The sequence below is a fragment of the Microcebus murinus genome, chromosome X (assembly GCF_040939455.1).
Source record: "Microcebus murinus isolate Inina chromosome X, M.murinus_Inina_mat1.0, whole genome shotgun sequence".
NCBI lineage: Eukaryota > Metazoa > Chordata > Mammalia > Primates > Cheirogaleidae > Microcebus > Microcebus murinus.
In genome coordinates, this window is record NC_134136.1 from 39,851,287 (window position 1) to 39,876,431 (window position 25,145).

A 25,145-nucleotide genomic window follows, 5' to 3' on the forward strand; every position below is an offset into this window, starting at 1 on the left:
TGTTGCTTATGCTTTTGTTGTTATATTTCAGAAATAATAGCATGATCCAAGGTCATGAAGATTTACCCCTATGTTTTCTCCTACTATTTTTATGGTTTTAGCTCTTATGTTTAGGGTTTTGATCCCTTCTGAATTAGTTTTTGTGTATGGTGAGAGATAGGAGTCCAACTTCATTCTTTGCGTGAGGACATCTAGTTGTCCCAGCATTACTTATTGAAGAGACCATTCTTACCCCAGTGAATCATCTTGGCAACTTTTCAAAAATCAATTGGCCATAGATATATGGGTTTATTTCTGAACCCTCAATTCTATTCCACTAGTCTATATGTCTATCCTTATGCCAGTATCACATTTTTTTGATTACTGTAGCTTTGTATTAAGTTTTAAAATTGAGAAGTATAAGTCCTCCAACATTAGTCTTCTTTTTCAAGATTTTTGTGGCTATTTTATATGGACTTGGGTGCTGGGCCTGAGGTCATATAAACTTGAGGATCAGCATTTCCATTTCTTTTTCTTTTTTTCTTTCATTTTTTTTTTTTTTTTGACAGAGTGTTGGTTTGTCGCCCTGGGTAGAGTATAGTGGCATGATCATAGCTGGCAGCAACCTCAAACTCCTGGGCTCAAGTGATCCTCTTGCCTCAACCTCTCAAGTAGCTGGGAGTAGAGGCGTGTGCCACCATTCCTGGCCAACTTTTCTATTTTTAGTAGAGACAGGGTCTTGCTTTTGCTCAGGCTGGTCTCAAACTCTTGAGCTCAAGTAATCCTGCCTCAGCCTCCTGGAGTGCTAGGAATAGGCATGAGCCACCACACCCAGCTAACATTTCCATTTCTTAAAGAAAGGCCATTAGGATTTTGATAGTGAGTACATTGAATCTGTAGATAGCTTTGGGAAGTATTTCCATCTTAACAATATTGTATTGCAATCCCTGATTCATAATGTCTTTTCATTTATTTAGGTCTTTTAAAATTACTTTTGGCAGTGTTTTGTAGTTTTCAGTGTGCCAGTCTTGTGCTATCTTGGCTAAATTTATTCCTAAATATTTTATTCTTTTTGGTGCTGTTGAATCAAGGAAGAGTTCATTCCTAGTTTATAGAAACACAAATAATTTTTGCATGTTGATTTTGTACCTTGCAATTTCACCAAATCTGTCCATTAGCTCTAATAGTTGCTTTGTGGATTCTTTAGGATTTCCTCTATACAAGATCATCTCATCTGTGAATAGAAATAGTTTTACTTCTTCCTTTCCAATGTGGATACCATTTACTTTTTTTCTTGCTTAATTGATCAGAATAAAACTTCCAGTACAATGTTACACAGAAGTAAAAAGGTAAGCATCCTTGTCTTGTTCCTGATCTTAAGAAGAAAGCTTTTAATTTTTTACCATTGAATATGATGTTATCTGTGGGTTTTTTTTTCCCCATAAATGCCCTTTACCAGGTTGAACAAGTTCATTTCTATTCATAGTTTGTTGTATGTTTTTGTCATGAAAGTGTGTTGACTTTTGTCAAATCTTTTTTTTCCTGCATCAAATTGAGGTGGTCATGTGGGTTTTCCTTCATTTGTATTAATTTGTATATTACACTGATTTTTTTTTTTTTATGTTGAACCAACCTTACATTCCTGGGATAAGTGTCAGTCATGGTATATAATCCTTTTAATATGCTGCTGGATTCAGGTTTACTAGTATTTTGTTAAGGACTTTTGCATCTATATTAATAAGGGATATTGATCTGTAGTTTTGTTTCTTATGCTGTCTTGGTCTAGCTTTCATATCAGAGTAATGCTGGCCTCATAGGATGACTTAGAAAATGTCCTCTGGTATTCTAAGTTTTTGGAAGAGTTTAATAAAGATTAGTTTTAATTCTTTTTTAAATGCTTGTTGAAATTAACCAGTGAAGCCATCTGGTCCTGGACTTTTTTTTTGGGGGGGGCAAAGTTGATTACTGATTGAATCACTTATTATAGATCCGTTCAGAATTTCTATTTCTTCTTGTGTTCATTTTGATTGTTTGCATGTCTCTAATAATTTTTCCATTTCATGTAGGTTATCTAATTTCTTGATGTATAATGAATCATTATTTTCTCTTATAATTCTTTTTATTTCTTTAAAGTTGTTAGTAATATCCTCACTTTCATTTTTCATTTTAGTGATCTGAATCTTGCCTTTTTCCTTAGTCAGTCTAGCTAAATGTTAATTTTGTTGATCTTTTCAAAAAATTATTAATAATTTTTGCCATTGTTGATTTTCTCTAGTGTTTTTCTATTATTTGTTTTATTTATCTCATCTCTAACCCTTATTATTTCCTTCCTTCTGCTAGCTTTGGATTTAGTTTGTTCTTTTTAATTCTTCTTTTTAAATGTATGCATCTACAACATAAATGTCCTTTGGAGTACTGCTTTTACTGTATTACATAAGTTTTGGTATGTTGCATTTTCAAATTCATTCTTCTTGAGGCATTTTAAAATTTTGCCTTGTGATTTCTTTTTTGATATATTCGTTAAGGGTTTGTTGTTTAATGTCTACTTATTTGTGAGATTTTTCTGTTTTTTTGTTTTTTTTTTTCTGTTATTGAGTTCTATTTCTTGCTTCACTCCATTGTGGTCAGAGAGGATACTTTCTATGATTTCAGTTTTTTAAAATTAACTGAAACTTGTTTTGTTACCTAATGTATGGTCTATTCTGGAGAATTTTCCATGTGCACTTAAGAAGAATGCTTATTCTGCTATTTTGGGATGGCATGTACTTTATATACTTGTCACATCTACTTGGCTTATACTGTTGTTCAAGTCTTCTATTTTCTTATTGATTTCCTATCTCATTTTATCCATTATTAAAAGTGAGGTATTGAAGTCTTCAAATATTATTGTAGGATTGTATGTTTACCCCTTCAATCCTTGCTTTATGTATTTTGGGCCTCTGTTGTTTGCCGTGCATATGTTTATAATGGTTATGTGTTGATGAACTTACCCTTTTATCAATATATAACATTTTTCTGTGTCTGTTGTAACAATTTTGACTTAAAGTCTATTTTGTATGATATTAGTATAGCCATCCCAGCTCTCTTTTGTTATCTATTTACATGGAATATCTTTTCTATCCTTTCATTTTCAACTTACTTGTGTTTTTGGAACTTAGGACTGTCTCTTATAGACAACATATAGTTGAATCATGCTTTTAAAATCTGTTGTGCCGGCCGGGCACGGTGGCTCACGCCTGTAATCCTAGCACTCTGGGAGGCCCAGGCGGGCGCATTGCTTGAGGTCAGGAGTTCGAAACCACCCTGAGCAAGAGCGAGACCCCTGTCTCTACTATAAATAGAAACAAATTAACTGGCCAACTAATATATATAGAAAAAATTAGCCGGGCATGGTGGCGCATGCCTGTAGTCCCAGCTACTCGGGAGGCTGAGGCAGGAGGATTGCTTGAGCCCAGGAGTTTGAGATTGCTGTGAGCTAGGCTGACGCCATGGCACTCACTCTAGCCTGGGCAACAAAGGGAGACTCTGTCTCAAAAAAAAATAATAATAAAATAAAATAAAATCTGTTGTGCCAATTTCTGCCTTTTAATGGGAGAGTTTAATCAATTTATGTTTAAAGTATTAATAATTACTGTTCAGAAAGTACTTATGCCATGTTGATATTATTTTCTGATATATCAAATATTTTTTATCCCTCAGTTTCTCATTTTGGCCTTCTTTTGGGTTTTATTGATTTCCTCTTCTATCTTGGGATTTTGCCTGGTAAAGGATCAGTATGAGAAAGCTATAAATCTATCTTTCTTCATACATTTATGCAATAGCTATGAAAAAGAAAATTCTCACCTCTCTCTATACATACTCCCTCATTTTCTCTCATAGACATGCAAGTCAGCCTCTCTAGTCCTTAACTCTCACTCCCATATCTATTCACTTAAAAGTTTTAACTATCAGTTCAAACTCAGTAGTTCCAAATTGCCTCTTTCCTGAAAATACATTTTACTTTAATGAGCAAAATATACTTAGGACTTTTATTATCCCAGTCCTCCAGGCTTAAGTTTACTTTGGTGTCTCCTTCCTGTTCCTTAGTCATCACTCCCATAAAATCATTAAGGTCTATTGCCAGTTCTTCTCTCTTGCTTGAATTGGATTCTTTCTCTCCATTTCCACTACTACTACTATCTTCACTGTTCCACACCTTGATAATTACAGAAGTCTTCTAAATGGTTTCTTTGCTTCAGGTTTGGCACCTCCAATCTATCCTGCTTAAATAATCTTCTAAAACTATCCTTTTTTTTTTTATAGAGTATTGCTCTATTTTTTTCTATTTTTTATTTCAGCATATTATGGGAGTACAAATGTTATGGTTACGTATATTGCCCATGCCCCACCCCTCGAGCCAGAGCTTTAAACGTGACCATCCCCCAAACGTTGCACATCTCACTCATTATGTTTGTATATACCCATCTCTTCCTCCCCCTCCCACCTGCCTGACACCCAATAAATATTATTCCTATTTGTCCACTTAGGTGTTGATCCATTAATACCAATTTTTAAATCAAGCCACTGCCCTATTTGAGAACTTATAGCGACTACATGGCCTGTTAGTTCAAGTCATGGAAACTCCCAACCCCTTCTAATCAGGTTCCAATTTATGTGACCCTTCCCCTCATCCTCTGCCAAGGTATATTAAACCTTTTATGTCAGGCAAAAGCCCAACACTGACCCACCAACCCTCATTATTCATGCTAATCCCATTATCTCTCTCCCTTTACCTCTTTACTCATTCTTAAAGAGACTTTTCTTCCTTTCTCAAATATTTATTGGATGCATCTTGTGTACCAGGGCATATGGTAACTACTGTGGATATAGCTATTATTGGTCTACTATCAGAGATCTTACAATCTATTGCAGAAGATAGACAATAAATCAGTAATCTAAATAATATGTGATGATTGTTAAGGTAGAGGAACTACTTGATAGCAGAATCTAGTCTAGAGGTCTGGGAAGACTTCCATGCAGAAGTGATTTTAAGATGGAACATACGTAATGGGTAGGAGTTAACGAGGTGAAGAGGATTTTGGACAATATTTCAGACAAAGGTAACAGTGTATGTGAGAGCTCCTGGGCAAAAGCATATCATGAACCAGGAAGTGAAAGAAAATAAATGCAACTGCCACACAAATTTCAAGGAGAAAGAGTAGCAGCAAGAATTGTCAGGGACAAGATTATGCAATTATGTGAGATCATATGAGTATTGTTGCCATGCTCGGAACTCTGAACTTCATCCTAAGAACAAAGAGAAGTCGTTGAAGAAGGATAGTTACATGACCGGAAATCCATGTTAGAAGGATCACTCTGACTATGGAGAATGGTTTGGAGGGGAAGAAGTATAGAGGCTAGGAGACTAGCTAGGAATATATTGAAATAATATAGGAAAGAAGTCATAGTGGCTTAGAATAAGTCAGTCACAGTTGGCATGTAGAGAAGATGACAGAATCAGGAGATAGTTCAGAAATGTAATCAACAAAACTTAGTGATGGATTGACGTGGTGGGTGAGGCAGAGGAATATGTCAAAGATGACTTCCAAGTTTCTGGCTTGGAAAAGTAGGTTAATAATGATATCATTTCACTAAAATGGAAAAACTGAAGGATATGTCTATTTCAGAGGCAGAATATGAGTTCAGTTTAGGATATGGATAGTTTATGATGCCCATGAGACATCCAAGGGGAGATGTAAGAGAGTCTATCATATAAATCTGAAGCTGCAAAGAGAGGTCAAGGTCAGTGACAAGATTTCGAAGTTGTCACCATATAGATGGTATTTAAAGCTTTGTGATTGAATGGTATCATCTAGGGAGAGAATAAAAATAAGAAAGGGAAGAGGGCTAAACTGTGGAGTTTTGTAATAGTTAAAGACGAGATAGTGAAGTAAGGGCCATCAAAAGAGAGTACTAGCGAGAGAGAAGAGAAAAAATCAGAATCATGTGATATTCTAACAACAATTGAGGATGATGACTGAGGGAAAAATGTTTTAAGAAGAAGTGATCGACACTATTTGATGCTGCTAAGAAATCTAGCAAAATAGGGACAAAGAGTGACTGCTAAGGTTAATAACATCATGGTGATTAGTTCCTTGATTTTAGTTAGAATGCACTAGACTTAGCAGTGAGAGGGGTCTGAGGAAATTGAAGCAGTCAGTGTAGACAACTTGTTTAAGAGATTTGGTAGAAAGGAAGTGGAGAGACTAGTTGGAGATATGGGGTTGAGGGAGGTTGGTTTTTTTTTTTTGTTTATTTTTAAGATGTGAGAGACTTTGAGATATTTAAATGCTGACATCATGGTACCAGTAGAAAAAGAGAGAAGGAGAGAGGAGATAATCAAGATAGTTGGGGCCTCAAGAAAGGAGCAGGATTAACCTTAGAGAGGAAAGAAGACACCTTATCTATTGTAACATGAAGGAAGGAGCAAAAAATATCAGTGTGGATTCAGATGAGTTTGTAGGTTTTCTTAGTACAAAGCTGGGGCAATTTTCTTCTGACCCCTTTATATTTTCTGTGGAGTAGTAGAGATGAGATCATTTGCTGAGCGGGTGGGCTCAAGGTTTGAGAGCATGGAGGTTTGATGAGAGTGGAGAAAATAATTTTGAGAATGGGAGAACCCACTAAGTAAGGAAGCTGGAATCACCCGGCAGTGTTGAGAGCAAATTGGCGGTTCTTCTGACACTGTGCGACAGATCGAGTGCAGGTGCAGAGAAGGGCGATGATTAATTTATTCAGGGTTTTGCGAAGTAGATATGATAGAAAGTCAGTGGATCCAGGGAGCTGGGAATGTGATGGATCTTGAATCCAAGCTTGATACAGAGAAAAGTGAAGGTGGGGGAAGCTATGCATAGGGTAAAAATAGAGGGCTCAGTAGACAGGTGGTCCCAATGAAATTGAAGAACCTCATTTTCTTGTGAATGGTAAAATGCATGCAGTGGAAGGATAGGAACTTGTGGTAAGAAAGCGGGAAGGATAGGAACTTGTGGTAAGAAAGCGGGGTCAGAATTTGTCATTTTAGAGAAGGAGCAGATTCTGGTGCTGACCAAGTAAAAAATGTGGCTGTGAGTATGGGTGGCTGAGGTACCATGGTGGAGATAAATGGAAATGTAACTGAAGGGTCAGAGCATTGGTTGGATCATCCATACCACTATGGATGTCACCCAAGGTGATGGCAGGGGTTGGTATGTAGAGGAAGTCGAGAACCTAAAGTTTTCAATAAATAGTAGAAGATAGAGATGGTGGAGTAGAGGTGAGCAAGTGACTGAGAGATTGGTATATGACAACAACAAGAATGGTTAGAAGGTTACTTAGCTGAATGATATGAGCCTTAAAATATCAGGGGTTATATGGGATTTGGAGGCCAGCTGCCTGAGCTTGAATTCTGGCTCCACCCTGAGTGATGATTGCCAAGTTATGTAACCTCTGTGCCTCAGTTTTTTATCTGTAAAATGGGTATGATAATAATACCTACCTCATCGGCTAGTTAAGATGATTCAATGAGTTAATGCTTGAAGAATACTTAGAACAGTATCTGGCCCATAGTAGTTGCTAGATAAATGTCAATTTTCATGTAGTGTCCTACTTTACAGAAGGCTGGGTGCCCAGCTCTGATTATATTCAGATAGAAGATTTCAGCCAACTATAGACATCCCATTTGTCAGCTTAAGGGGTTTTATTCTTGTCAACTGTGACCTAGTCTTATCAGGAATATGCTGACTACATCAGTAGTGAGGTCCTCAGATCCAGGCAGGTTAGCAGCAGGGAAGCCATGCTTTTTGAAGCCCACTTTGGTTGAGTAACAGATTGTTGAAAAATGTATCAACTGTATCCTGAAAGGCTATATTGGTAATGATATTATATTTATAAACAGAATGGCCAGACAGGAGCTTCATTAGTACCTTTAGAGCCACATTAAATAATGTGGTATAGCCATTCCTATTGGGAAATCACAGACCAACTAGGCAGCCCCACATTATGAGAGCCCTGCACTGCATAAAAAAGTAAGGATGTTAGATAGGAAGGTGAGAGTATGAAGCCACCCCCAGGTAGATACTCTATAGGGGACAGTTACACTACCCTGTAATTCAGTAATAGTCCTCGAGAGTACAATTGGAGGATGCTATTGTGCTTTGACATTTTAGGGCATGTCCCAAAGTAAGCATTTCTTCTCTAGTGCCCCCAAACAGGTATCACTGTTAGGTGATTCTAATAATAGAATCACAGACTCTGAGATGTGGAAGAGTCCTTAGAGATCAAGATGTGCCTTTATGTGGAAGGTTATATAACAGACTCAGTGATTTACAATGTTCTTGATTGTTGAGGGGGTAGAAGTTCTGAAACCAAATAATATACTCAATCTTACCTTCACTCTCACATACATTAATTCATTTATTCACTTAATTTTTTTAACAATTATTAACTGGTATATGTCGCGCCCGCCTCGCCAGCAAGGAAGACGCGGCAACTGGAGTTCTTCTGACAGTGCTTTAATGGGGTTCCCTTTAGACTTACATGATGCGGAAGACCCTGAGCACAAGCTCTCACACACTTATATACTCTAAGGAAGGAGGGAAGTGATGGGGATAGGTTAAAAGCGCGCGAGGGTTATTACTGATAGGCCAAGCTAAGATCCTTCATATGCATACTTATAGAACAGGCCAGGACTTACTCTGCGCATGCGCTGAACTTGTTTACTACAGGCGGGCCACCGGAAATCGGCGCCATCTTGTAATGGCGTTGTCACCGCGCCCCACAGGTATATATCAGTTGTACAAAATAAACAAAGATCCCTGTCCTTGTGGAATTTACAGTCTAGTCAGTGGGAGGAGAGGGGAGAGGGAGAGCACATAGCAGTGTATTCAACCAAAAATATCATGGTTGTTTATTTAAAAAGTAATGAGTTCATTTTTCCTTACCAAGATGACACAGGACTATAGTGAAAGAGAAACAAAGTCTCTGCCAACAAAGTGTAATGTCTGTTTTCCCACATTTCCCCAATAACTGCCTAGCGATGAAAATGTACCTTTTTATACTCCTTTGGAAAAAACCTAGTAAAATGACTATGAGCACTTCTGGCCCATTCCAGAGACAGACTTTAAGAATGGTGAATGCCTTAAGCCAAAGGTGGAAAGGTAGAATTTTAAGCATTAGTGAGCTGGGAGGGACTAGGTGTTTTGAGGATCAGCAATATTCACTTCAATCTGGCCCTGGCTATTGGTCCTATTTTTTGAGCCAGATACTGTGTTAGATTTTAGACGTAAATAAGACAGTTTATGGTTTCAAAGAAGCCTCTGGTCTGTAGGAGGGAAATAGACACTGCAAAAGATAGTCACAACGTGATTAGTGCTACAGCAGTGGCGTGGGTGAAGTAGTGGGAGTCTAGTGGAGAGAGAGTGACTAGTTCCTAACTCCATCTGTGAGAGTCAAAGAAGGCTTCATGGAAGAGGTAACATTTGAACTGGGACTTGAAGAATGAATAGAAGTGTGCCAGAGAAAGAATATAGGGAAAATATTTAGAGGGGATAGCATGTGCAAAACTATGGAGCCATTAAAGGATTTACAGAAAGCATATTTTCTAGTGGTGTGAGGAGTCTACTGTGCGTGTGCCTAGAGCATAGGAAGTGGGTGTGTGGCAGGAGGTAAAGTAGGAGAGGGAATGTGTCAGATTGTCAAAGAATGTACATCATACTAAAGAGTTTGGCACTGAAGAATCAACAGAGATTTTTTTTTTAAAGCAAAAAAATATGTGATCAAATATTTTTGGTTCTATTTTTCAGAGAATGGGATTAGTAGCTTGATGGAGGATGAGGGAGAGATTAGAGGTATGGAGATAAGAAGCTGTTGGAGCAATCCTAGCAAAAGACAATGAGGGTCTGACCTAAAGCAGTATCTATGATAGAGAAAATTTAAGAGACATTTTTGAAGTGAGATTGACAGGATTTGGTAACTAGTTGGAAATACAGAGTGAGGCAGAAAGAAGAATGAAGGATTATATCAAGCTTGGCTATATAGACATTAACCAAAATGAAGAATACTGAAGAAAACAGGTTTAAGGAAGAATAAAATCAACTCAGTTTTGAGATGGCTGTGGGACATTCAGCTAGGTAGGTAGAAATATGGCTGAGGGCTTCAGGAAGAAAATCAGAAGAAAATAGCATTTGGAAAAATATGTGAAATATTCCAGAAAGATAAAGTATAATGAAGATTGAAAACAGGCCACTGGAATTTAGCAATGAAGGGGCCTTCAAAGGAGCAGTTTCAGTGCAGTGGTGGAAGCAGACATAAGATTGCATTGGTTTGAGGTTTAGAAGAGAAAAATTAGAAATAAATAGACTGTCAAAGAAAAAAAAGACATAGTAAAATTAATATCAGTGAATTAAAATGAAAAAACAAGGTATAGACTATTAATTAGAGATGACGAGGGTTATTGTTTTATCAGCAAAAGCTAAAATCTACAATAAACATGAATCATAAATGGCTATACACTGAATGATGTGTATACACTTCATTCATGAATCATGAATGGCTATACACTTTATAAAACAAAAACTGTTATAAGAAGTTGACAACATTGTAATCCTGATGGGAGATATTATCATACCTAGTTAGGGTTAGTTTTAGTTGGATGTAAGGAAAAACCTAAAATAGCAGCAGTGTAAACTGGGTAGTAGTTTATTTCTCCCTTATGGGAAAGAAGTCTGGATACAGTTGATCGAGGGCTATATGTCGTGCTGTTCTGCCATCACTAGTCTATTGCTGGAAAATATAGTCTTTTATTTTGGGTGGCATTATGCCCATGTAAAAATTAGGCAGGCCTCTGTTACCAAGAAGAAAGGTAAGATCAGATGTTGGGTTAGCAAATAGCAGCCTCTGCATTATAATTGTCTTAGTCTTGGACAGATCAGATACATACACACACATAAAAAGAGAGCAGATAAATTGAATAGTATAATTGATGTTTGACTCTATACATATATCTATATCTATAGCATTATACCCTACATGGTACACACATTTTTGCCAAATGCTCATAAAACATTTAGAAAAATATTTTCGTATCTAAGACCACACAAGAAACAGTATATTACAAAAAGCAGAAGTAGTTTAGCCCATAATCTCATAGTCTCTGATCACAACTCAATGTGCCTAAACATTTAAATCTGAAGGTAAATAAACAAAATAAAACCATGAAGAATATTAAAAATCTACCCTACCAAATAATTTTTTGATCGAACTTAAAAAATGGAACTCCAATTATATTTTATTTAATGATAATGATGAATGAAACATTAACAATTTAGGAAATGCACCAAGTGCTTTATTCAAAGGAAAAGCCACATGACTTTTTGTCAAACAAGAAAGAAGAAAAATAAATCATGAAGGTAGAAGAGGGAAAATAAAAGAAAATTAGGAAAGTATAAGTAAATAATTATTATAGATACAAGAAGAAATGAAACAGAAACCTAGAAAAACTGATAAGTAAATATAAGAGCCATTTTTTGGAATGACTCATAAATAACAAATTCCTGGCAACAATAATTAAGAATATAAAAGGAGAAAAAGAATTTTATAAAGCACAATATAAATGTAATATAGTGGGTTGAATAGTGTTTGCCCCCTGCAAAATTCATGTCCATCCTGAAGTTCAGAATTAGACCTTGTTGAAAATAGGTCTTTGCAGATATAATGAAGTTAAGATGATGTCATACTGGATTGGGGTGGGCCCTAAAGACAATGACTTGTCCTCATAAATAGAGGGGGCACACAGAAAAGCATGGAAACATAAGGAAGGTGGTTATGTGAAGATGGAGCTAAAGATTGGAGTTATGCTGACACACACCAAGAGATACCGGGAGCTCCCAGACAATGGAAGAGGTGGGAAGATTTCTCTCCCTTTTGAGGGAGTGTGTCCCTGCAGACTTTGATTTTGGGCTCCTAGCCTCCTAGAAAGTCTAAAACTGTAAGAAAACAAACTTCTGTTGTTTTAAGCCCCTCAGTTTTTGTACTTTGTGTGGCAGCCCTAGGAAACTAATGTATATAAAAGCTTACTAATTGAGGGCTAAATATATTTTAGGGACTGTTTCAGTGTTTTATGCTTTCACACTCATTGATTGATTTAATCCATATAAAAACCCAGTGGAGCAGGTACTGAAATAAGTGCTATTTTACAGGTGAAAATACTGAGAATTTAAGTAATTTGTCAAAGTAAAGGATTCAAACTTAGGTAGATTGCCTTCAGGGCTGTGGTCTAAATCACCACATTGAACTCCTCTCAGATGTAGTGCAGGCATAGTAGATTTAAAGAGAAAGAGAGGGAGACAGTAAGAGAGAAAAAAATGAGGAGGAATGAGATTGTTATAAATTTAAATCCTGGTGAAATTACAAACAAAAAGACTTTAAAAAGTAGAAAATTAATAACCATGACAAAGTCATCAAATAACTATCAACTCTTCCACAACAAACCACACAACAAAACCAACCAAAGAAAAAACAAACACAAATAACACCTTATAGAGTTCCATAGGTGAGTTCTTTCAAACATCGAAGAAAGATAATTTCTATGAGATTTTAGTTGTTACAGAAATAAGGAATGTCTCTAAATTTTTTAAATAAAACTAGCCTAGCTCTGAAAATTGTATCTGACAAAGACAAAACCAAAAAGAAAGAAAAAAAGCAGACATAACTCACTTATGAATATGGATTTAAAATTTTAGATAATATGTTACTCAAATACATAAAGCAGTGTATGGAAAGAATAATACTCAGTGACCTAGAAGGACTCATTTTAAAGATTCACGGATAGTTTATTAGAAAATTTTTTATTTGTTATTTTGAATTGGCAGGTAAAATTGTATGTATTTGTTTTGTATAGCATAATATCCTGAAATATATATACACTGTGAAATGGCTAAATCTGGCTACTTTACATATGTATTACCACACATACTTATTTTGTAGTGAGAACATTTAAAATTTACTCCTAGCATTTTTCAAGAATACAATATATTGTTATTAACTATAGTCACCATGTTGTACAATAGATTTCTTGAACTTATTCTTCCTATCTAAATGGAAGATAGGAAGATGTTTTTGCAAATGACAGGGTTTCCTTTTTATGGCTGAATAGTATTCCATTGTGTACATATACAACATTTTCTTTATCTATTAATCTGTTGCTGGACACTTAGGTTGATGCTATATCTTGGCTGTTGTGAATAGTGCTGCAATAAATATGGAAATGCAGATATCTCTTCAACATACCAATTTCATTTCCTTTGGATATATACTCGGTAATGAGATTGCTGGATTATATGGTAATTCAATTTTTATTTTTTTGAGAAACTCCATATTTTTTTTATAATGGCTGTACTACTTTACATTCCCACCAACCAACAGTGTGCAAGTGTTCCCCTTTCTCTGCATCCTCACCAATATTTATTATTTTTGTCTTTTTGATAATAGCCATTCTAACTAGAGTGAAATGATATCTCATTATAATTTTTATATGGGTTTTCCTGATGATTAGTGATGTTGAACATTTTTTCATATATCAGTTGGCCATTTGTATATCTTCTTTTGAGAAATGTCTAGGCTGTCTTTTCACTTTGTTGCTTGTTTTCTTTGCTGTGTAGTAGCTTTTTAGGGTGACATAATTCCATTTGTTTATTTTTGGTTTTGTTGCCTTGCTTTGCTTCAAGGTCTTACTCAAAGAATTACTATAGGTTTTTCCTTTGTATTTATCACAAGGCTTACAGAAAACATCTAGTAGATACAACAGTTTATTTTAAGCTGATAACAATTTAACTTTGATTGCAAAAAAGAAACTCTACTCCATTCACCTCCCCATCAATTTGGAATTTTTGATATTACAATTTACATAGTTTTATATTGCATATCCCTTGACAAATTATTATAGCTATTATTATTTTAATGATTTTGTCATTTAATCTTCATACTAAAGATATAGGTGATATACACACCCCCATTACATTATTAGAGTATTCTCAATTTGGCTGTATACTATTTTTTTCAGTGTTAGACTTTTTGATATTTTTTTGTTACTCATTAGCATCCATTTCTTTTGAACTCCATTTAGCATTTCTTGTAAGACAAATCTGGTGATAATGAACTCTTCAGTTTTTGTTTGTATGAGAAGGTTTTTATCTCTTCATTTATGAAGGACATAATTTGCTGTGTACAGTATTTTTGGTCGGAAGTTTTCTTCCTTCAGTACTTTGAATATATCATCCCTCTCTTAGCCTATAAGGTTTCTGCTGAGAAATCTGCCTCTAGCCATGTTGGAACCCTTGGATATGTTATTTGCTTCTCTTCTTTTGCTGCTTTCAGTGTCTTTGATTTTGACAGTTTGCTTATAATATGTCTTGGGGTGGTCTTGTTTGGATTGAATCTGATTAGAGATCTTTGACCTTCCTGTACCTGAATATTTATATTTTTCTCCAGTTTGGAAAGTTTTCTGCCACTGTTCTTTAAATGGATTTTCTACTCCAGTATCTTTTTCTTTTCCTTCTTTACCTCCCATGACTCAAAATTTTGCTCTTTTGATGGTATCCTATAAATCCCATAAGATTTCTTTATTCCTTTTTATTTTTTTCTCCTCCAAGTGTATATTTTCAAATAACCTGTCCTTGAGTTCACAGATTGTTTCTTCTGCTTGATCAATTCTGCTATTGATGCTCTCTATTGTATTTCTCATTTCATTCATTGTACTTTGCAACTTCAGAATTTGTTCAATTTTTAATTGTTTTAATCTTGCTATTAAATTTCTCATTTTAATCACTTAATTTTTTCCTAATTCCATTGAATTGTTTCTCTGTATCTTACTCAGTTTCACTGAGCTTCCTTAAAACAATTATTTTGAATTCTTTGTGAGACAGTTTATACATCCCTACCTCTGTAGGATCAGCCATTGGTGTTTTATTTAGTCTTTTTGTGATGTTGTTTCCATGATTGTTCTTGACCCTTGATTAGTGTCTGCACATTTGAAAATGTAGGTGGATATTCCAGTCTTGGTAGACTGGCTTTTTCTGGAAAAGTCCTTCAACAGCCTGTCCAGAGATTCTAGGCAGGCCTTCTGGTGTGATCCATGGGTAGGCCTGCTGCTAGAATCCTTGGGTTATCTGACCTTGTGCTTTGGTCAATAAATGGGCAAGCATGGAGCTGGATCCACTTGGGTAGACCTATGGATTAGATTTGCTGGAGTGGGCCTGGAGCCTATATCTCTGGGAGCTGGCCTGAAGTCTAGGTGGGCAATCTTGAAGCCTAGGACTGCCCGGGCCAGCATGGCACAGGGGTAGACCTAAAGTCTTAGGCCACTGGGGCTAACCTACTGCTGAGTGCTGTTTGGAATCTGGGGAAGCTGAATTCAGCCTGGTGATGGTGCAGACTGGAGATCAATTCCATTGTACAGACCTGAAACCTTGGGCCATGGGATCTGGTGTGGTTCTAGGGCTGGTCTGGAGGCTCAGTCTGTGGGTATCAGCCTGGAATTGAGGGCTGCAGGGGCTTGCCCAGTGCTGGGTTTTACTGTGGCAGGCCCAGTACTGGGATCTAAGGCAAAGTCCTGTGCTCAGTTTCCTTTCTTTCCTATAAGCAGACATACCTCTTTCCAGGCTGTGCTGCTTGGGATTGAGTGAGGGTGTCATGGGTAATGTAAAACTATTTTTTCCTACTCTCGTAAAAGTATTTTTTCTTACTTTTGTGCTACACCCAGATTTTATCAAATGCTTTTTCTGCCAGGTTTTGTGACTCCTTACCTGGTTTCCTTAGCACTTGTGAAGGTATCTTTGTGCATGAATAGTTGTTCAAATTGATGTTTCTGAAGGGAGATGATCTTGGGAGAGTCCTATTCTCCCATCTTGCCTGGACTTCAGTCAGGCAATCTTTTAATAAAATTAATCATATTAATAGATCAAAGAAAAACTCAAAGGCTTACCTTGATAGATGCCAAAATGTTACTTGATAAAATACAACAATCTGATAAAAGTCTTATGAAATACAATAAAACAATACTTTCTTAATATAAAAATGTATAATAATAGCAGACAATATTATAGTTGATGGTGACACACAAGAAGTATTCCCATTAAAACCAAGAATGAAACAAGATTTCTTCCTATCACCACTGTTGCCAGCACCATTATGGAAGTCTTAGACAATGCAATGAAACAAGAAAACCAACTAAGAGGCATAATTATTTAAAAGGAAAAAGAAAAATGACCATTTAAAATGATATGATTGTCTACCTGAAAACCATAGGAAATTCAACTAAATACCTTATAGTTCTAATAGAACTAATAAGAGTTTTTATCAGAAAGTCCCAAGACAGCAGATGCTGGTTGGATGCAGAGAGAAGGAATACTCATACACTCTTGGTGGAACTGCAAACTAGTACCGTGTTTCCCCGAAAATAAGACCTACCCATAAAATAAGCCCTAGCAGAATTTCTAAGCATTTGTGCAATATAAGCCCTACCCTGAAAATAAGACCTAGTGATGGGCGTGGCTACACAGCATATCTGCGCAACCCACGCATTTCATTGCAGAGCGGTAAAGAAGACGAGCAGCCCTTCTCATCTGCCCCATCGTGACAGCTACTATCCCAGAGGTGACCAGAAAGGTGCGGGCAGCCCCACCAACAAGGTTGGCTCCCCCGTCAGGTCCCGGCCATCCTGTGCTGCTGCAAGCTGAGGCTTTGAGGGGAAAATAACACATCCCCTGAAAATAAGCCCTAGGGTGTCTTCTTGAGGAAAAATCAATATAAGACGCTGTCTTATTTTCGGGGAAACATGGTACAACCTCTATGGAAAGTTGTTTGGAGATACCTCAAAGAACTGAAAGTAGAATAACCATCTGATGCAACAATCCCACTACTGGGTATTTACCCAAAGGAAAAAAAAAAAGACATTTTATAAAGAAGACATCTGCACTCGAATGTTTGTAGCAGCACAATTCACAATCACAAAAATATGGAAACCACCAAATGCCCATCAATACATGAGTGGATTAATGAAATGTGGCATATGTATACCATGAAGTACTACTAAGCCACAAAAAACATGGTGAATTAATGCCTTTTGTAACAACTCGGATGGAACTGGAGACTATCCTTTTAAGTGAAGTATTGCAAGAATGGAAAAACAAAAACCACATGAACTCACTACTAAATTGGAACTAACAGATCAACAATTATGTGATAAAATTCAAAGGAAATCAAGTATGTGGGGGGATGGGTAAATTCATACCTAATAGGTACAGTGCACACTATCTGGGTGCTGGACACACTTATAACTTTGACTCAATCTGTACAAAAGCAATTCATGTAACCAAAACATTTGTACCTTTGTAATATTCTGAAATTAGAAAAAACCCAAGTTTGGTAGTGAAGGGAAAGCAGAGAAGTGAAACAGTCCTGGTTAATTAATCTTTTTAAAATGGGAATATATGTTTGTAGGCTGAAGGGGAGGATTTGGAAAAGAGGTCAAGGTCGGAAGCACAGGAGAGAAAAGGAACCATTGATGGTGGATGTGAGAGTATGCTCCAGTGTAGAGGTAGAGACTATTGTGATGATTGCCATGAGCAATAATGAAAGTGTAGATACGTAAAGGAGTTGACCTTAGACATGAGAATGTATAAGACTTGGACAGGACTTATTAGCTTTGGTCAAGAATAGTCAAGCTTGATTTGGAGTGGGGATACACTTACCTCTCAAATATGAGAGGAGATAAAAGATGAGTGCCATTATTAGAAATGTTAGAATATTAAGGCAGGAACGTTGATGGTGTTCATACATAATGGTTCTCTTTTTGCCACTGACAAAAGAAGCAAGACAATTTTCTGAGTCTAACTGTGATGGGGTAAAGGGCCTGGAGAGGGTTATGTAAGATTAAAATATCTGTTTGGAACGGAAAAGAGCCCCAACCAAAGAAAATATCATGGAAAAACTTTGAGAGCCCAGATGATAATGTTTGTGGTTTCTCGTGTCATCTTTAAGCTCAAAGAACAGCATTACCAACTCTAACGTTTAATAATGTTCATCTGTTGATCATTAAAATGTTTGCTGCCTTTCATGTTATTGGCAAACCTCTGGGGTGGCTTTATATAATATCATTTAAAAATGATGATGAGGTAATATAGCATGTTTTTCATAGCATTTCTCCTTACTACTTGCTAAATTGGCTTTCTTGAATTATGTTTATAGAAAACCTATGATGTAGCTAACTTTAGTTTTAGAATGGCAGTTATCAGGCTCCATTTGGGGCCAAAGCAAAAGCAAAATTTTGGTCTTTTCCAAATGGCCATTGACATAGGATCTTTGCAAGGATAATTTTTGTAGGCAACATGAATTATTTTTATGTAGAAAAGACTTCATTACGTAGGTCAATTGTTTGCCAATAGGCACATAAAGCTTAGGGATTTTTTTAAACACTTGGAAGCTGTTTAACATTTAAGACAAGCCTTCAAACCTAGTGGTTTCCCTTTTGTTGGAAAACACATTAAAAACCTTACATTACTGGAGAACATGAAAAACACTACATACCTGAGCATAGTGGCTGAAAAGCATGTTAATAATGCTTTTAAGCAAATTGAAACTTAATTCTTTTCCTGCTGCACAAATACAGGGAATTTGACATACATTAAAAATTATATTTCCATATTTCGGTCCTTCTGTAAAACCTATTGACTGATACCCAGGGAACACTGAATGCTTGCAGTTAATAGGTGTTTCTTTATTAAGCCAGAATACTCTTGCTTCCACCAGTTGAGATGTATGAGGGAAGATACAGTTGTGTTTGTTCCCAAACCTGTTTAAGTCAATTGGATTTGTTATTGTAATTGCATAACTTAATTTTAGTATTATGGCAACCAGTGGCACATGTCTACAAAAATAAAATTATTTTTTTATAAAAACTAAGTTGAATGAACACATTAGAAGTGAATAAAATAAAGTGCTTAAATAGAGATACCATAGAGATTAATACGATAATATTATGAAATACTTTATGCTAATGCATTGAAAAATGAGATGAAATGAATAAATTTCTAGAAAAGTGTAAATTACCAAAGGCAACTAAATTAAGAAAAAAAAATTTTATTACCTATGATAACATGCAAGATACTTATTCACTAGTTGAAAATATCTCCATAGGAAAAACAGCAGATCCATACAGTTTAATAGTTGTACACAAAGCATTTCAGATAAGAGAAAAAGAGACAACACTTCCCAAATCATAGTATATAACCATGATGCCAAATCAGAGAAGGAGAATATATGGAAGAAGAATTAAAGGTTAAACTCACCTACTAATATAGATAAAAGATTTTTAAAGATATTGACAAATTGATTCCAGAAATATTTCAAAAGATAATTCATTAAGATCCAGATTGTTTTATTTCAGACATGCTAGGAAAAGAGGCAGGGCACAGTGGCTCATGCCTATAATCCTAGCCCTCTGAGTGGCCAAGATGGGAGGATAACTTGAGTGAGGCCAGGAGTTCGAGACCAGGTTGAGCAAATGTAAGACACCTTCTCTACAAAAAATAGAAAAATTGTCTGGGTGTGGTGGTGTGCACCTGTGGTCCTAGCTATTCAGGAGGCTGAGGCAGGAGGACTGCTTGAGCCCAGGAGTTTGAGGTTCCAGTAAGCTATAATGACACCACTGCACTCTAGCCTGGGCAACAGAGTGAGATCCTATAAAGAAAAGTGCTAGGAAAAGAAACTTTCTCGTTTCCTATGTGAGAATTCTTGACCTATGTAATGAATATATTAGATAATCTATTAAAAATCACCACATTAACATATCATCTCAGTAGATACAGTGAAAGCATTTGGCGAAATTTAACATATTCTCAATAAAAATAAACCCTTAGAAAACTAGGTATAGAAGGAAATTTCTTTAATTTGAAAAAAGAGGTTTAAAAAAACCTAATGCAAATACTGTGCTTAATGTTGAAATTCTAAAAGAATCCTTTTTAAATTAGAGACAAGAGAAAAATGCCTACTAATACCCCTTCTATTCAATGGTTTATGGGATATACAAGCTAGAAGAGCAAGACAAAGTCAAGAAATGGAAGTTACTAGGATTTAAAAGAAACAAACAAAGCTATAATTTTTGTAACTTTATATCTATTATAGATTATATCTGAGAAAACTGATATATGTATCAATTTTCTCAGATTGTATGCCTGTATATTATATGACGCCTTCATTTCTGGAAATAAGAAGGGTTAATTCATTTAAACCAACTCCCGTTCAAAGAACTAAAAATTGTGAATAAAGTATTGTTTAAAATCTTAAAGGCATCCAAGAGATGACTAAATATTAATACATTACAAGGCCAGAATCTAAGAGACACTGAAGCAGGGAGATAAAAGCTGAATTCCAAAGCCACTTTTGTCCATAAGGGATTTGTCAAACCAGGTGATTGGAGCTTTCATTTTTGACTGTCTCAAGGTAGCAGGTGGGACAGAAGATATTATCAAGGACCAGCCTCAGGTGGGGAGTTTAGTAGGAGACTTTTCCTGTCAAAGTGAACCTTAGGAGACTATACCCTTGAGTGAAGGTATATCAGAAGTAAACCCATCCAAGCAATCCCACCCTCTCAGAAGACAGTATGAAAAGTTGCCTTGACACCAAACAAAATATGGGGATAAGATCGACTAGTCCCCAAGAAGTTGTTAACACAAGCTGATCCTTACACATATTTGCAGTCAAAATTATCACCTGATTGTACAAAACTCTTCAAGAAATGAATGTTTAAAAAATGAAATAAAACATTAAAAAATGTAATTTAAAGTGCTATATAAGTGCTTGGCAAATACTCTCTGGAGAAAAGTGTCTTCATTCTAACCCTCAAAGAATGTCTATAAATGAAAACACAACATACAAATTGTATGGGACGAAGAAAAACAGTATTCTGAGGAAAATTTATAGCAGTACATAACTACGTTAGAAAGATCTAAAATAAATAACCTAACTTGCACAGCAGGGATCTAGAGAAATAAGAGCAAACTAAACTGAAAGGTAGCATAAGGAAAGAAATAATGAAGATTAGAATAGAGATAAAACAAATAGAGAATAGAAAAAACAATAGAATCAATGAAACCAAATGCTGGTTGTTTGAAAAGATCAACAAAATTGACAAACATTTAAGTAGACTGACTAGGGAAAAAAAGAGAGAAGATACGAATAACTACAACCAGAAGTGAAAGTGAATATAGTACTACTGACCTTAACAAAATAAAAAAGATTATAAGAGAATACTGTGAATAATTGTATACCAACAAATTAGATAACCTGTATGAAATGGACAAATTCCTAGAAGCACACAAACTACCAATTTTGACTCAAGAAGAAGTAGAATTCTGAATAGACCTATAAAAAGTTTTTTAAAAACCCATAAAAAGATTGAAGCAGTAATCAAAAACATCCCAAAAAAGAAAAATCCAGGAACAGATGGCTTCACTGGTGAATTCTACAAAACATTTAAAGAAGAATTAACACCAATCCTTGTTAAACTTCCAAAAAATAGAAGAGGAGGGAACACTTTTAATTCATTCTATACCAGCATTACCCTGATACCAAAGCCAAAGATAACATAAGAAAACTATAGAGCAATATCACTTATGAACGTAGATGCAAAAATTCTCAGCAAAATGAGACCAAACTAAATTCAACAGCATATTAAAAGGATTATACATGACGACTAAATGGGGTTTATTCCAGAAATGCAAGGGTGGTTCATTCTAAGAAAATCATTCAAATTAATAGAATAAAGGGAATAAAATCACATGATCATCTGAATCGATGCAGGAAAGGCATTTGTCAAAATCTAACACCCATTCATGATTAAAAAACCCCAACATCTTAAAACACCTTAGTAATAGGGGGAACTTATTCAACATGATAAAGGGTATTTATGAAAACACGCAGCTCACCTCATACTCAATGGAATCATGAAAGCTAGAAAGTTTTCTTTCTGTGATCAGGAACAAAACAAGGATGTTTGCTTTCATCGCTGCTATTCAACGGTGTACCGGAAATTCTAACCTGAGCAATTAGGCAAGATGAAGAAATTGAAGGCACCCAAATTGGAAAGAATGAAGTAAAACTATCTCTATTTGCAGAAGACATGATTGTATATATAAAAAACCTCACAAAGCTCTCTCCCTAAAAAAACTATGAGAGTTCAGCAAAGTTGCAGGGTAAAAGACTAACACACACAAATTAGTGTGTTTCTGTATACCAGCAATGAGAAATCTGAAAAGTAATTTAAGAAAATTATTCAACTTATAATATCATCCAAAGGAATAAAATATGAAGGAATAAATGTTTAACCAAGAAAGTAAAAGACTTATACACTGAAAATTCCAAAACATTGCTTAGGAAATTAAAGAATACCTAAATAAATGGAAAGATATTCCATGTTCATGGATTAGAAGATTTAATATTGTTAAATTGACAGTACAAACCGAAGAAGTCTACAAATTCAATGCAATACATCTTAAAATTCCATTGGCCTTTTTTTTTATTTTGCAGAAATGAAAAATCTGACCTTTAAATTCTTCAAATGGCTTGGATTAGCCTAAACATTCTTTTAAAAGAAGAAGAAAAAAGTGAGAAGACTCACAGTTTTGAATTTAAAATCTTACTATAAAGCTACAGTAATCAAAACAGTGTGGCCCTGGCCTAAGGACAGATCAATAGACTGGTAAATAGAACTGAGAATCCATAAATAAATCCATATATCCAGAGCCAATTCATTTTTGACAAGGGCCATCAATAGGGAGAGAATACTCTCTTCAACAAGTGATGCTGGCACAGCTGGATATTCACATGCAAAATAATGAAGATGAGGCCCCTTTCTCACATCATGTACAAAAATTAACTCAAATTAGAACAGACCTAAATATAGGAGCTAAAACTAAAACTCTTAGAATAAAGCCTTGGATATGACACCAAAAGCATGGGCAATAAAAATAAATTTAATTTCATCAAAATTAAAATCTTTTTTGCATAAGAGGACATTATCAAGAAAAGGAAAAGATAACCTACTCAAGAGAAGAAAATATTTATAAATCATATGTCTGATAAGGGTCTAATATTAAGAATGTATAAAGAACTCTTACAATGCAATAACAAAAATACTTAAACATAGGCAAAGGAATTGAATAGATATTTCTCTAAAGAAGATATATAAAGGACCAACAAGTAAATGAAAAGATGCTTAACATCATTAGTCATTAGAGAAATACAAATTGAAATCACAATGAGATACAACTTCACCCCCACAAGGATGACTATAGTATTTTAAAAATAGAAAATAACAAGTGTTGGCAAGGATATGGAGAAATTAGAATCCTTTTACATTGCTGATGAGAATGTAAAATGGTTCACACATTTTGGAAAACAATGAGGCAGTTCCTCAAAAAGGTAAATACAGAATTACCAGATGACCTAACAATTTTACTTTAAGTATATACCTAATAGAACTGACAACATATAGCCACACAAAAAAGCTTCTGAATGGAATGAATGTTCATAGCAACATCATTCATAATAGCCAAAAGCAGTAAACAAGTGATGATATATCCATACAGTGGAATATTATTTAGCCATAATAATGAATGAAATATTGATATATGCTGCAACATGATGAGCCTTTAAAATATCACGTAAGTGAAAGAAGTCAGACACAATAGTCATATATTGTATGATTCTATTTATATGAAATACCTAGAATTGGTAAATGCATAAATCTTGAAAACAAATTGGTGCATGCCGGGGGATTAATTTCTTAATGGATAGGGGGTTTAATTTGGGGTTTATGAAAATATTTAGGAGCTAGGTAGATGTGGTAATTGGATAACATGTGATTTACTGAGTGTCACTGAATTATTCACTTTAAAATGATTAATTCTATGTTATGTGAATTTCATCTCAATAAAAGTTAATTTTAAAAAAGTCTAAAAATAATTTTCCAAAAAGAATGAGCAGCTCACTGTCAAAATGACTACGCACAAACTGTAACAAGGTACCATGAAAAGAATCAAGCAGAAACAAAAGACAGTAGGAAAATGCTCCAAAAGTTTTCAAAGGTTGAATTTATGAGACACAGATAATTTTTTTAAAGTATGTTTATAAAAATGTTTCCTATATTTAAACAAATAACGTTAAAATATCTGTAGGAAACAGGAAATTATATAAAAAAAAAACCCAGCAGGTTTACAGATTTGAATTGTGATTAAATACAATTTCTAGAGATAAAAAATACTGTAACTCAAATTTAAAATTCAGCGGATGAAAAGTGACTACATAAGAAATAGAAAACCCAAATACCTCTATATCTATTAAAGAAATTGAATTTTTTTTTGAGGCAGAGTCTCATTCTGTTGCCCTGGCTAGAGTGCCATGGCATTAGTCTAGCTCACAGCAACCTCAAATTCCTGGGCTCAAGCAATCCTCTGCCTCAGCCTCCCAAGTAGCTGAGACTACAGGCATGTGTCACCATGTCCGGCTCATTTTTTGTATATATTTTTAGTTGGCCAATTAATTTCTTTCTGTTTTTAGTAGGGACAGGGTCTTGATTTTGCTCAGGCTGGTTTCGAACTCCTGACCTTGAGTGATCCGCTGGCCTCAGCATCCCAGAGTGCTAGGATTACAGGCGTGAGCCACTGCGCCTGGCCAAGAAATTGAATTTTTAATTAAAAATCTTTGCACAAAGAAAACACACATTCCAAGTGGCTTGACTGTTTAATTCTACCAAAATACTGAGAGAGAAATCATGTCGATCTTACACAAAATCATTCAGAAACCAGCAAAGGGGACATTTCACGACACTTTTAATGAAGTCATCATTTCCCTGACATGGAGACCAGAAAAAATACAAGACAAAGAAAATACAGACAAATAGCCTCATGGACACAGGCACAAAAATCTGTATCAAGATATTAACAAATGGAAACTAGCAATATATAAAAAAGTACAATATGGTTTAGTTTCATCCTTGTAGTGCAAGGCTGATTCCCCATTCAGATATCAAATAATGTAATTCACAACATTAACACATTTAAGGGGAAAAATATAAATTCCTCTAAATAGATATTGAG